Here is a 13,633-nt window from a genome sequence, read left to right as displayed (position 1 = left end):
TACACTTAAAATTAACATTTTATTTTAGGAAAGGGTTGTATGAGTGTTTTTTTTTTTTAAGTTTAAAACTGTTTTAAAGCTCAAAAGCTATACCCCTCATTTTGCATTTGAGAGAATTGAGACCCAGAAAGGGCTGAGTTACTTTCTTTTTAATTTTGAAATATGTATACATTGTGAAATGGCTACATTGAGCTAATTAATATGTATTACCCCACATATTTTGTGTGTGCCAACTCTTAAAAATCTACTCTCAACAGTTTTCAAGATTACATTGTTATTAAGTGTAGTTACCAAGTTGTACAATAAATCTCTTGAATTTACTTTTGTCTAACTGAACTTTTATATCCTTAGGCTAGCATCTTCCCCCCATACTCCCTACGCCCAGCATCTGGTAACTCCCAGCTCTCCTCTCTACCTCTATGAGCTGAGGGTTTTTGGATTTCACATATAAGTGAAATGATGAGTTATTTGTCTTTATGTGCCTGCCTTATTCCACTTAACACATTGCGCTTCACGTTCATCCATGTTGTCATAAATGACAGCATTTCCTTGTTTTTTTAAGACTTGAATAGTATTTCATTGTGCATATATGCCACATTTTCCTTTTTTTGTTTTGTTTTGTTTTGTTTTTTTGAGACGGAATCTCTGTCGCCCAGGCTGGAGTGCCGTGGTGCAGTCTTGGCTCCAGGATTCAAGTGATTCTCTTGTCTCAGCCTCCCGATCGCTGGGATTACAGGCCGCATTTTCTTTATCCGTTCATCTCTTAGTGGACACTTAACGTTGATTCCCTATCCTGGCTATTGTGAAGGGTTGAGTGACTTTAAAGATCAAAAAATGTTGGCAGAGCCAAGGGTGTATAGCTAAGTTTTCAATTCCCAATTTTTTATTCTTTCTATCATATATAATAGTGCCTCTTGGTAGAAGTTGAAAGAAAAAATTGATCTGAATGTGTACTTAATCCAAAGCTTCACTTGAAGTATATATTTTTTTCTTCTGCTGTTTAAGAAGCATATGTATTTATTTTATTTGAGACAGAGTCTTGCTCTGTCGCCCAGACTGGAGTGCAGTGGCGTGATCTCAGCTCACTGCAACCTCCGCCTCCCGGGTTCAAGCGATTCTCTGGCTTCAGCCTTCCGAGTAGCTGGGACTACAGACGCGCACCACCATGCCCAGCTAATTTTTATATTTTTTAGTAGAGACAGGATTTCTCCATGTTGGCCAGGCTGGTCTCGAACTAGTGACCACAAGTGATCTGCCTGCCTTGGCCTCCCAAAGTGCTGGGATTACAGGCATGAGCCACCATGCCCAGCTGAGAAGCATATATATAACTAAATTAATGTGGCTATTATTTTGGGCAAGTTCTGGTTAATTAAGAATTCTAAGTGCTAAGCTGGTTGAGATTTCACTGTAGTTAGATTTTGCTTAATACAAGTTTGTGTCTGTCGTTAATTATGTAAATCCTTTTCTATGAAATGGAAAACAGCTAATTACCATTTTAATCTAATAGATTCTTGATATGCAGATATTTGTGCACATTTGGAATAGATATGTTTCAGAAAAGCTGATTATAAAGCCAAATTTTATATTATCAGGCTCAATTTTCCTATTCATTTTCATTTTAAAATATAATTTGGGTTCCAATGGAGTGCCAGGGGTGTGGCGTGTTCACTGGGCCATGGTCCCTGTTGCCCTGCAAGATTGATGTAGAAATTTTGAGTTTAGAGAACCAGAGTTTTAAAGTCCCATAACTTTGCATCTTTGGGTAATATATACTGAATTTTTCTGCTCAGTTAAATGTGTAAGAGGAAAATTCAGTCTGTCATTTTGTTTTAAGAGCAAATATCCTATCATTATGGGGTTTATATACTCCTTTAAAGCTTCTCTTTTTTTTTTTTAAAGAGAATAATTGTGATTTATTTAGAATCTCCTGGAGTAGGCTTAATATAATGGAATACCTTTAAAATACATATATTGCTCTAGTGAACCTTAATAACATACTGATTTTAAAAGAAATCTACCTTTAACAGATTGTGTTGTCTCAAATTTTCTAGATATTTTTTGAGATAAATATACAACAAATGATTTTTCATTCATATTTCTGCTTCGTTATAGAGAGCCAGGTAGGGCCTTACTATAATACTCAAGCAAATATAAAGTCACTTTGAAGTGTTTTTATATTCTAAGTAGTTAATATAGATCGAATAACTGAAGTGCTCAAGAATTTTGTGTAAGGTTTTTTGTTTGTAAATAGAGCAGATTTCAGCTTACCACTGTAATAGCATCAACCACAGCTCTCATTAGATTTTGGATGTTACTTTTTTGAATTTGAGGAAAACTGGGTGGAGTTACAGCTAGCACTTGGGGGGGTCTGTGGCCAATGTGGATCTGCTCTGTCATGTGCCTATTATTGAAGAAAGAAAGAGAACCACTGGATTAAAAGTAGAGGGGAAAATTATTTCTTTCGATTTGAATCATTTTCTCATTTTGAACATTGGTATTTATACTTTGTCCCATTCTGCATTGGGAACTTTAAAACTTGAGAATAGAGGTTTTTACCCCATTTCTTCGTTTAACTGTTCATCTTGTAGTATCTTTTCTTAAGTATGGTTTTTCTGACAGCTGCAGTGTTTCCCTCTTCTTAGTTTTTATTTTACCAAGTCATTGCTCAAGTGGTTTTCAAAAGGATGGAGTATTTTTCTCTCTTCATGTGACTGTCCTGTGTGAAAAAAACGTTTTACATATTAATTGAAATTAGCTTCATTTTCTAGAGAAGAAACTATAATGTAACACTTTATTTATTTATTTATTTATGAGACAGAGTATCACTATGTCACTCAAACTGCAGTGCAGTGGCGTGATCTCGGCTCACTGCAACCTCCGCTTCCCCGATTTAAGTGGTTCTCCTGCCTCAGCCTCCTGAGTAGCTGGGATTACAGGCACCTGCCACCATGCCCGGCTAATTTTTGTATTTTTAGTAGAGACGGGGTTTCACCATGTTGGGCAGACTGGCCTCAAACTCCTGACCTCAAGTGATCTACCCACCTCTGCCTCCCAAAGTGCTAGGATTACAGGTGTGAGCCACTGTGCCTGGCCCTGAAAAATGTATCTTTAATAATGTTTCTGTGATCAAAATAAAAGTTTTTTAAACAATAACCAGAAAGCATACTACGTTTCTGTATGATGATCCAATAAGGAGAGAGAAGGGAAAAATGAAAAGGGCCTTAAAGTATTATGCTAGCTCACTAATACCACCCTCCCAAAACGCACACACCTTTTTGAAGGCAGTATCGCCATCTAGTGGCTTTTCAGAACATTGTTATTGAAAGCAAAACTAAATTTTCCCAAAGTTGAAGGTATTAATGAGAGAGGAAGGCAGTATTACCGTATTTTATTCTTTTGTGTTTTATGTTCCTTAAAACATTGACTGCATTCATGGCAAGTGCTTGGTTGATTCTGATCTGGGAGAAGGTGATCCTCATCTGGAGGATCCTCCTGATATGGATGAGTGCAGGGAGCTTTGGGGATTCTGGGTAATAAAACAATCTTCTGAGAATCACTAGACAAAGATTGGAACCATGGTAATAAAAAAAAATTACTAATAACAGGTGAATGACTGTAAATAATAAGATTAAACAAGCTTCAGGAAAGGAGATCTCATTTAGATCACTGACTTTTAACTGTAAGATCAAGATTAAATTGTTCTCTCTTCAGCTCTGATGGAGTAGTCTTCATTTTTGAGCATATAAAGTGGAAAGAATTCTGCCTTCCTTCTGTTGGGGGAGTGTCATCCAAGACATTACTGCCAAATACTTACAAAACTGAATTCCAATCCTTGGTCTTTCTTCTGGTCTCCAGACCTTTTGTTTATTGGAAATCTCTACCCAGGTGATCTGGGTACCCTAAATTAAACCTTTATCTATTTCATTCCCCAGAAAAATGTCCACTCCTTTTCCTTTATTTCCTGTTTTAGTTAAAGGTACCCAGTCACCTTCTCATATAGGCCATTGTAAATAGAATTGTATTGGTTTTTCTGCCGTCTGGTCTTTTTCCCTTATGTTCTTGTCTTTTGCCATTCCAGCCCCCCAGATAATAGCAATGTTGAACTATTTGTAGTTCCATAAACTTGCTGTGCTCTTGAGTGCCTTTGTGAATCTACATAAGCTTTCTTTTTGTATGTAATTATACTTCCCACCTGAGTTTGACAAATTTGTTTTTTTTTCTTTCAGTGTGCAATTCAGGCCCTACCTCCTTTGAAATCTGTCCTGAATCCCACAGGCATCATTGGGCACATCTTTTTTTATGTGTTTACAGTATATTATTCATCCTATGTATTATTTATAGTACATGATTATAATTTATATTACCACCTTTTTTTTTTTTTTTAAAAAGACAGAGTCTCGCTCTGTCGCCTAGGCTGGAGTGCAGTGGCGAGATCTTGGCTCACTGCAACCTCTGCCTCCCAGGTCAAGCAATCCTCTCACGTCAGCCTCCTGAGAGGACTACAGTTGTGCACCCCAAGCCCGGCTAATTTTTGTATTTTTAGTAGAGATGGAGTTTTACCATGTTGGCCGGGCTGGTCTCGAACTCCTGACCTCAAGTGATCCACTTGCCTCAACCTTCCAGAGTGCTGGGATTACAGACGTGAGCCACCACACCCAGCCTACCACCATACTTAATTGCTCTAATAAGTGCAGTTATTAATTGCTCTATAAGTGTGTATTTTTGTTTCGTTTAACCATCTGCTAGTGCTTACTTACCACAGTGCCTAGCTCAGAGTTTCAATAAATAGTTACTGCTTATAAAGAAAGGAAAAGGAAAGAACAAACTTAACATTTGTGTACATTATTATACATAGTTTCCTTCACAAGAATTATTTTAAAAGAAAGTTGAGATGGATGATGTAGGTATCATTATTCTTATGCACATTTTAAAGATACAGAAACAAGTTTAGAAAACTGAAGTGCATTTTCAAGCACAACCAATACACAACCAATAAGTAGTACAGCTCAGGATCTTTTGTCAGATTATTTTCATTATATGGGAGTGCTTCCCTGTTAAGACTCTGAATTCAGCCTTTATTTCCTAGAAGTGTCTTCCAGGTAGAGAACTCTAGGGGCCTCTCAAGTCTGCTTTAGAGGTACCATTAGGCTGATGACAATTTTTAGAGTTCTTTTGTAGTAAAGGGTCTGCTGAATTTTGCTTTTTGTCTTTGCATCCTCCAAATATAATATTTTTGACAAATGAGGTATGCTGTAGTTTTGATCTTCCAGCAGATTAGCAAGTTATGTGATATTTCTACTTCTGAATCTCCCTTAGTCATACTGGATTTAATTATATTTTAAGCAGTTTGAAAGCTCTTGAAATATCTAGTGAGAAATCTATAAACAAAAAATATTTTGATAGAAACAGATATTTAAAATTACTTGTAATTTTTCACATGAAAGTTTTATTAAAGTCTGATGATTTTAATGTTTTTTTTTTTTTTTTTTTGAGACAGAGTTTCGCTCTTGTGCCCCAGTCTGGAGTGCAGTGGCACAATCTCGGCTCAGCGCAACTTCTGCCTTCTGAGTTCAAGCGATTCTCCTGCCTCAGTCTCCTGAGTAGCTGGGATTACAGGTGCCTGCCACCACACCCAGCAAATTTTTGTATTTTTAGTAGAGACGGGGTTTCACCATGTTGTCCAGGCTGGTCTTGAACTCCTGAACTCAGGTGATCCGCCCGCCTTGGCCTCCCAAAGTGCTGGGATTACAGGGGTCAGTCACAGCACCTGGCCTGACTTTAAATTTTAATATTTGGTTAATCATTTAAGGTTCAAGGAAAAACAAAAGAAGGTGTTACTTTCCTGGCAGACAGACAAATAGTGTCTGCCTTCTTTTCAAAAATAGTAATGAGATTTACAAATGAAAGTATTTAGCAGAAGGCCTGCCCTTGGTGGCTCTTGCTTCTAATCCTAGCACTTTGGAAGGCCAAGATGTGAGGATCGCTTGAGCCTAAAAGTTTGAGTCCAGCCTGGGCAACATAGTGAGATCTCTATTTAAAAAAAAAAAGTAAAAATTGAAATGCACAATAGTTAACGTTGAGACCATTATTTTTGGGTCTTTACAAAGTTTAGTTTCTTGCCATCCAATAACAACTTATTGAAGTTACTAAATTTTGTTTTTCCAATTTAATGGCAGAAGGACTGTGTGTGTGTGTGTGTGTGTGTGTGTGTGTGTGTGTGTTTCTGGGTTATTGAGTTTATTGATTGGAATTGATCTAATTATGTAAATAAACTGGAGTGGTTCATTTCATTTTTAGATTTTTCTTTTTTGTGTGATAACACCTAAGAACTTGACTGTATGTTTTTCAGTCCTGTTTCTTTTTCATTGTGAGTTAATTTGCTTTTTGTGCAAATACTGGGTATAGACACATCACGAGAATGTAATTTGTTTTTTAATCCATGAAAGTAAAAAGCATCGTATATGTAGTGTCACATCAGTTTGCTGCTTCTCTGTGTGATCTAAACAAGATCATCTCTACGATGTTGAATATTGGTAGCCAAATCTAATAGAGCAAGTTTGAAATACTCATTTTTGAAGATTCTGGATGGTTTTTTTTTTCTCCTTTTTTTCTTTCTTTTTTTTTTTTTTTTTTTTGAGACAGAGTCTTGCTCTGTCGACCAGGCTAGGATGCAGTGGTGTCATTTAGGTTCACTGCTACCTCTGCCTCCTGGGTTCAAGTAATTCTCATGCCTCAGCCTTCTGAGCAGCTGGGATTACAGACATGCACCGTGATACCTGGCTAATTTGTTTTGTATTTTTAGTAGAGATGGGGTTTCACCATGTTGGCCAGGCTGGTTCCGAACTCCTGGGCTCAAGCAATCCTTATGCCTCCACCTCCCAAAGTGCTGGGATTACAGGCATGGGCCACCATGCCCGGATGGATTTTCTTTTATTTGTCTCTCTTTGGATAATGTATTTTCATATTACAACGTGGTTTAATTTTTCTGGGCTTTAAATTTCCTGGAGCCAAAACATAGTTTCAGTCTCTTTTACTTTTGTCTTTACATTTGTAAACGGTTAACGAGATTCAGTATTAGCATCCTAATCATTACATAGATTTTTGTTTGATTGTCTACTGTATTACTGAATTGGGCGATACCTGAAATTGTCCTTATTCTCTTCTAACTCCACTTACCTTGGAACTTGCTTTTATGATTAAATACTTCTGTCTGCTCACTTTCTCAATATTTGCTTCTTTTTCATTAGAGAGGTAGAAAGTGAGGCATGGTACCTATTTTGCAAAATTTTTGAATAAATCATTGGATGTTTTTCCTTGTCCTTAGTAATGGTCATTTCATTGTCTTTTGTCATTGTTACCTTTTAAAAGCTTTTTAAAAAATAGTTTATTAAAAATATTTAAAATACAATTAAAGCACCACTAACTTCTTTAAAGTTTTCTTGCCAGCTCTGTTCTCTCCCTGGCTTTATCCCCTTTCTCTGGAAAATGAACATTTGCTCACCTCCCTCAGGGAACTGAAGGTTTAGTGTGATTGGAACAAAAACCAAATTATAATGGATTTTATAGGCCTTGTGTAGATATTCTCTAGATGGAAGCAATGTGTACTATAGGCATAACATACTCATGTTTTATTTCATACTATCACTTTGATTGCACTTTGGAAAGTGGTTTGGCCTTACAAGTCTGGCAGCAAGAACAATCACTTAAAAAAGCTGTTGCAGTAAATCTAAATAGGATGATTATAGCTAGAGCCAAGAAATGGGCACAAGTATTGGAAAGACAGATTAATTATATCATAAGGATATAGAATTGTTAGAACTTGATGGTTGCATGTGTTGTGAGATACATCCCTGCCTCTACCCCTTACTGTAAGGTTTCTGCTTAAGCACCTGGATGAATGATTTGTTGGTTAGGATAGTCTAAACTTTTGTAACAAAGAGAACCACAAAAGTTAGTGGCTTAAAGAATGGGAAGTTTATATATGTATTTCTCACTTAATAATCTTGAGTGGTGGCTGGGCGTGGGGGCTCACGCCTGTAATCCCAGCACTGTGGGAGGCCAAGGCAGACGGATCACCTGAGGTCAGGAGTTCAAGACCAGCCTGGTCAACATGGTGAAACCGCATCTCTACTAAAACTATAAAAATTAGCTAGGTGTGGTGGCAGACACCTGTAATCCCAGCTACTTGGGAGGCTGAGGCAGGAGAATTGCTTGAACCTAGGAGGCGAAGGTTCCAGTGAGCTAAGATCATGCCACTGCACTCCAGCCTAGGTGACAAGAGCAAAACTGTCTCAAAAGAAAAAAAAGAAAAAATATTGAGTGGTTGTCGGTTACCTTAGTGCACAATTAAGAATATTTAACCATATCACCAAGTCAAATGGTGACTGCTTCAATATAGCTATTCAGAGAAGCAGATTGGAAGATCTGCCATCTTCTACACATGCCTTCCAAGGCTGGTGCCAGAAGTGAGAAAAGAGAAAGGAGGAGAGTAATGAGCCAGGCCTAGAAATGACACTTACCACACATGCTTATGTTCCACTGGAGAGCACTTGGTCATGTGGCCACACCTAACTGCAGTGAGGATGGGAGATGTAGCGGAGCTGGACAACTGCCATAGAAGGGAGGAATAACAGATTTTTAGAGGATAGCTATGAGTATCTGCCACGAATGGTGAGGCTGTTTGCTGAGACAGTAAAGAAGAACAGAGATGCAGTTTGTAGCAAAAGGTAATAATGTAGGTACTTAGAGGACTTCTAAATTTGTGATAATAAGAATGGGCAAGTAAGACAGTTGATCTTAGTAAGATGACAGCATCAGTTGGGAAAAAAGTGGTTTTGTTTCTCTGTAGCACTGTGATGATAGAGGAATTTAAAAAGTTATTTTTCTTGGAAGATATCAAAAGGAGGAAAACAGGAGTTCAAGATTGTGTTTATTGCTATGTAGTTATGGTATATGAAAGTATTAATAAGTTAGGCAATGCATATGTAGGGTGAGGAATTTAAAATAGCTAAGTGCTACAAAGCAAATAAAATAATGACTGTAGTGTCAAAGTAGGGGTGGTAGTGGCTGATTGGATAATTTTCATTAGGGTAGTTAAGATAGACCTCTTTTAGGAAGTAAATTGGAGCTAAGACCAGAGTGATGAGAAAGGGAAAACTTAATGAAGACCTGGGCCACGAACATTCCAAGTACAAAGGAGAAGGAACTCAGTACTGCCTGGGAACAGACTTGGGAAGTTTAAGGTCAAAAGTTGCCCAGTGTAATAGGAGGTAAGATCTTCGGTGTACAGTCCTATCAACTGAAGTAAAGTTTAAATTTTATTTGATTGCACTGGGAAATCACTGGGCAGTTTTAAGCAAGTAGGTGATACCTGCTTTTATGCTTAATAAAAAAACTGAAAAGAAGTTAAGGGTAGCTGGGCATGGTGGTACACGCCTGTAATCCAAGCTACTCCACAGGCAGGAGAATTGCTTGAATCCAGGAGGCAGAGGTTGCAGTGAGCCAAGATTGCGCCACTGCATTCCATTCGGGGCAACAGAGCGAGACTCTGTCTCAAAATAAAATAAAAACAAAAGCAAAAACGGGTGGCGGGGGGTGCTTTGAGAGATGGAGGCCAGGAAACCAGTTAAGATATTGTTGTGGTCATACCAGTGAAAAGAATAATGACTTGGACTAGGTATTTGGATTGGGGATCTATTTTGGATGAAGAATTGGCGGAAGTTGTTTGGAAATCTGAGGAAAAGATGAATCAAGAATGACACCTGGATTTTTGACGTCAAAAGCTGGGTAGGTGTTAGAAAGTGGATCCCAGATTTCTTTTGTAGGTTTGGTAAATTTTTCTGCAGTGGATTGTGAATGTCATAAAGATGACATGCCATTTTGTGTGTATAATGAATTTAGTTTACTGAAGACTCTCTTTGTCTCAAAACAGTATAGATTATAGTATAAAAGAAGTACATGGGAGGGTTGCCTTCAAGCAGGAGGAAAGAAGTACAGACTTTATCATATGTTGTTGGAAAAATGAAGCATTTTAGAGCTAGTTTAGGTATTTTATATGATTTTTTTTTTCACTTAGAATGGTCTTTAACAAAGGCAGCAACCCTGCTTTATAAATTTTAACTGGGATTATCCAGAACCCCCAAATACTTCCAGGATCTAGGATTTTGTGCTGTTTTTCTATATATATCTAGACCAATAAGAGGTTGAAACACGTGCCAACAGAGGGGCACACTCCTTATTGCACTGCTTGGTTTGTTGTGGATACAGTGCAGCTTATCAGGCCTGAAGGCAGGGAAGGCCATAACCGTATGTCATCTTACCTGCCCTAAATCTCTGGAATTCCTGGGATTGTTTTTTGTTTTGTTTTGTTTTTTGAGACAGAATCTCGTTCTGTCACCTGGGCTGGAGTGCTGTGGTGCGATCTCGGCTCACTGCAACCTCTGCCTCCAAGGTTTAAGCAGTTCTCTGCCTCAGCCTCCCAATTAGCTGGGATTACAGATGCGTGCCACCATGCCTGGCTAATTTTTGTATTTTCAGTAGAGACAGGGTTTTACCATCTTGGCCAGGCAGGTCTTGAATTCCTGACCTCGTGATCCACCCACCTTGGCCTCCCAAAGTGCTGGGATTACAGGCATGAGCCACTGCGCCCAGCCTTCTTGGGATTGTTTAGAGGCAAAGTATTAGAATCTATCAGTGAACAGATAGTCTTTGATCTCTACTCCGTTGACACTTCCTTGAGTGTAAAAATAATTTTTAGAGTGTGGTACTTTTTGTTTTATAAAAAGTATGTATCAGTCTGAATGCTTGTTTGCTTCATAAATCAAAGAATTTCCATACTTTCGAAATCACATTAAGTGTTTTCAAATTCAACTTCCTAGGTTAAATTTTACAGCTGAATGTTTTCTCTCAATCTTTGCCTGGTTCTTATTTCTTGTCTAACAGAAACTAAGCATTTAGAAAGGCCATTAAGTAGTATACATTAAATATTTTTCTGTACAGTTAGAAATATATTTCATGTGATTTTGTGTTTAATCATTTTTGAAAATTTACTATTTTCATGTCTGAATTAATAAAAAATTATAACAATAAATTATATTCTAGTTTTAACTGCTACGGTGACTGCTAAATATTGCATTAGATGATGCTACATATTGCCTAGAATTTGATGTACAATATCTACAATAATCTTTTATTTAGATATTCCTTTTTAGACACCTGAATTTGTTTAATTTCTCTACAATTCAACATACTTTTAATTTTTAAGATGTTTTTAAAAATACAAGACACTAAAAATATTTTTTAAAATAAAATAAAAATTAACTATTTGCAGATAGATTTATATAAATTTAAACATTTCCTTGAGCCTAGTTATCCAGTTGCACTTTTATAACACCATTGTATAGGTTTGATATACTCATAGATCCTTAACATGTTTGAGAAATTAGTTGTCATAATTTTTACAAATTTTGTTATTCCACCCAGTTAATCATGTGCCATCTAAAGTTAGAGGGCCATATACATTAAGGTGCCTAATCTGTGCCCAGCATTGTTCTGGGCTTTGTGTGTGGGGTTCATAATAAAGAATGTTACAAGGCTTTTTAACTTTCTAGGAAAATAAAAATAGGGAGTTCAAGACAGGTAAGTATGATGTAAATTTAAGAATGTAAAGATAAATATATTTTTAATAGAGATTAGACTTTATGAATTTGCATCTTTTACTGTGTTGTAAAGGAAGCATAGCACTTGAATGAGAAAAATAGGGAAAGGATTTTATTCAAAGGGGGTAAAGCAGCTGGGCTCAGTGGGTCACACCTGTAATCCCAGCACTTTGGGAGGCTGAGGTGGGCAGATCACCTGAGGTCAGGAGACCAGCCTGGCCAACATGGTGAAACCGCATCTCTACTAAAAGGACAAAAATGAGCCAGGCGTGGTGGTGGGTGCCTGTAATCCCAGCTACTCAGGAGGCTGAGACAGGAGAATTGCTTGAACTCCAGCCTGGGTGATAAGAGTGAGACTCTGTCTAAAAAAAAAACAAAAAAGGAGGTAAAGCATAAAGAGGTGAGCATAGTTTTAAAGAATTATTAAGTTCAGCTTAACTAGAGTAGCTAAAATTTAAAAGACTTGCTCATTATGTGAAGATAAGTGATTCCAATAAACAAGCAAAAATCACTGAGAAAAGTACATTAATAATGTAAGAAAAACCTAATCTTAATTTACTATTAAAAATATTCATCTTATACTATCCTCTTTTTGCAATTTTTACCAAAGTCAAATGTTTTTGCTGGCTTTGGAGCACTGTTAAGTAGAGTCTTATCTGTGTTAATCCTAGAATGCCCAGATTGATAGTTTTATAATACTAGTGCTTAAATTATTTGGAGAAATTTGGCTGGATGGGGGCAGCCTGGAACTGCAAATCTATAGGTGGCAAGAGGGAATTGCTTTCTAAATTGAATGCTCCATTTCCTTAACAAGACTGGTCCAGGACCAAGCCAAGCTTAAATAAATGGGCTTGGAATACAGCCTTTCTGGGGAATTTGCTGTGGCTTTTGAGTCCTTGTGATTTGGAAAACATCTGGATATAAAGAGATGTTTATAATTGATCTGAATACATATGTGATCTTCCTGAAGTAAGTAACTACAGATCAGCCAAAGAACCTCCTCTGACTACTTAGGATTCTCTTGAAGCATGTCAATCAGCTAGAATGTGACCATTCTCTGAGCGTTTACATTTCTGAGCATTACATTCTCTGAACACTTTACGTTGCCAGATAATTTGTGCTGTTAGAGTCAAACCTGACTCTATTATAACTTGACTAAATAATCTTTTCTGTGGCAAATAAAGAGGTAGCAGTATATTTATGTCCTCTTTTCAGAAGGTAATAAAAGAATTATTTGATAAATTACCGTATGTATTGCTACTTTGCAGAGTAGACCTCAAGTACTATAGTCTGCATTTCTGTGCTTTTTTCTATTCACATACACCAGTGGGTATGTAAATCAGTGAAAAATTGCCAAAAATATGATCATTTGAAAACTCTTGTTAGGTGGTCTCTATTTGAATTATATGTTGTCATCCATTAGTAATTTACAAGATTTGATCAGAACCAGTCAACGCTCTTTAAATCAGTTAATCCCATTAAAGGTTTTTATGGAAAGGAAAAACAGTGCTCAACAATTGAGTTGATACTAAAGCTTTGCTTTGACCAAATTGCAGTTAATACCAGTCAACTACTTTTTTTTGAGAGGGAGTCTCACCCTGTCCTCCAGGCTAGAGTGCAGTGGCATTCTCGGCTCACTGCAAGCTCCGCCTCCTGGGTTCACGTCATTCTTCTGCCTCAGCCTCCCAAATAGCTGGGACTACAGGCACCCGTCACCACACCCCCTAATTTTTTTTTAGTAGAGTCGGGGTTTCACTGTGTTAGCCAGGATGGTCTCCATCTCCTGACCTGGTGATCCGCCCGCCTCACCTCCCAAAGTGCTGGGATTACAGGCATGAGCCACCGCACCCAGCTTACCAGTCAACTACCTTTTATTTTTATCTTCATATATTAAGGGAATTTTTAGTTAAACAGGTTGCCCTCACATATATTTTATGATTATATATTAGATGCCTTTGGATGTCTGTATTTTTTAG

At 37.4% G+C, this 13,633-nt stretch overlaps 1 protein-coding gene across 2 annotated transcripts in view; it reads left to right on the top strand.

Annotated features, from left to right (window-relative positions):
* Positions 1–13,633, top strand: part of CDK13 (cyclin dependent kinase 13) — a 140,190-nt gene that overhangs the window by 91,293 nt on the left and 35,264 nt on the right. The gene's annotated exons all lie outside the window — the stretch shown is intronic.

The sequence above is a fragment of the Theropithecus gelada genome, chromosome 3 (genome assembly GCF_003255815.1).
Source record: "Theropithecus gelada isolate Dixy chromosome 3, Tgel_1.0, whole genome shotgun sequence".
Classification (NCBI taxonomy): Eukaryota; Metazoa; Chordata; class Mammalia; order Primates; family Cercopithecidae; genus Theropithecus; species Theropithecus gelada.
This window is presented reverse-complemented; position numbering and strand designations above follow the sequence as displayed.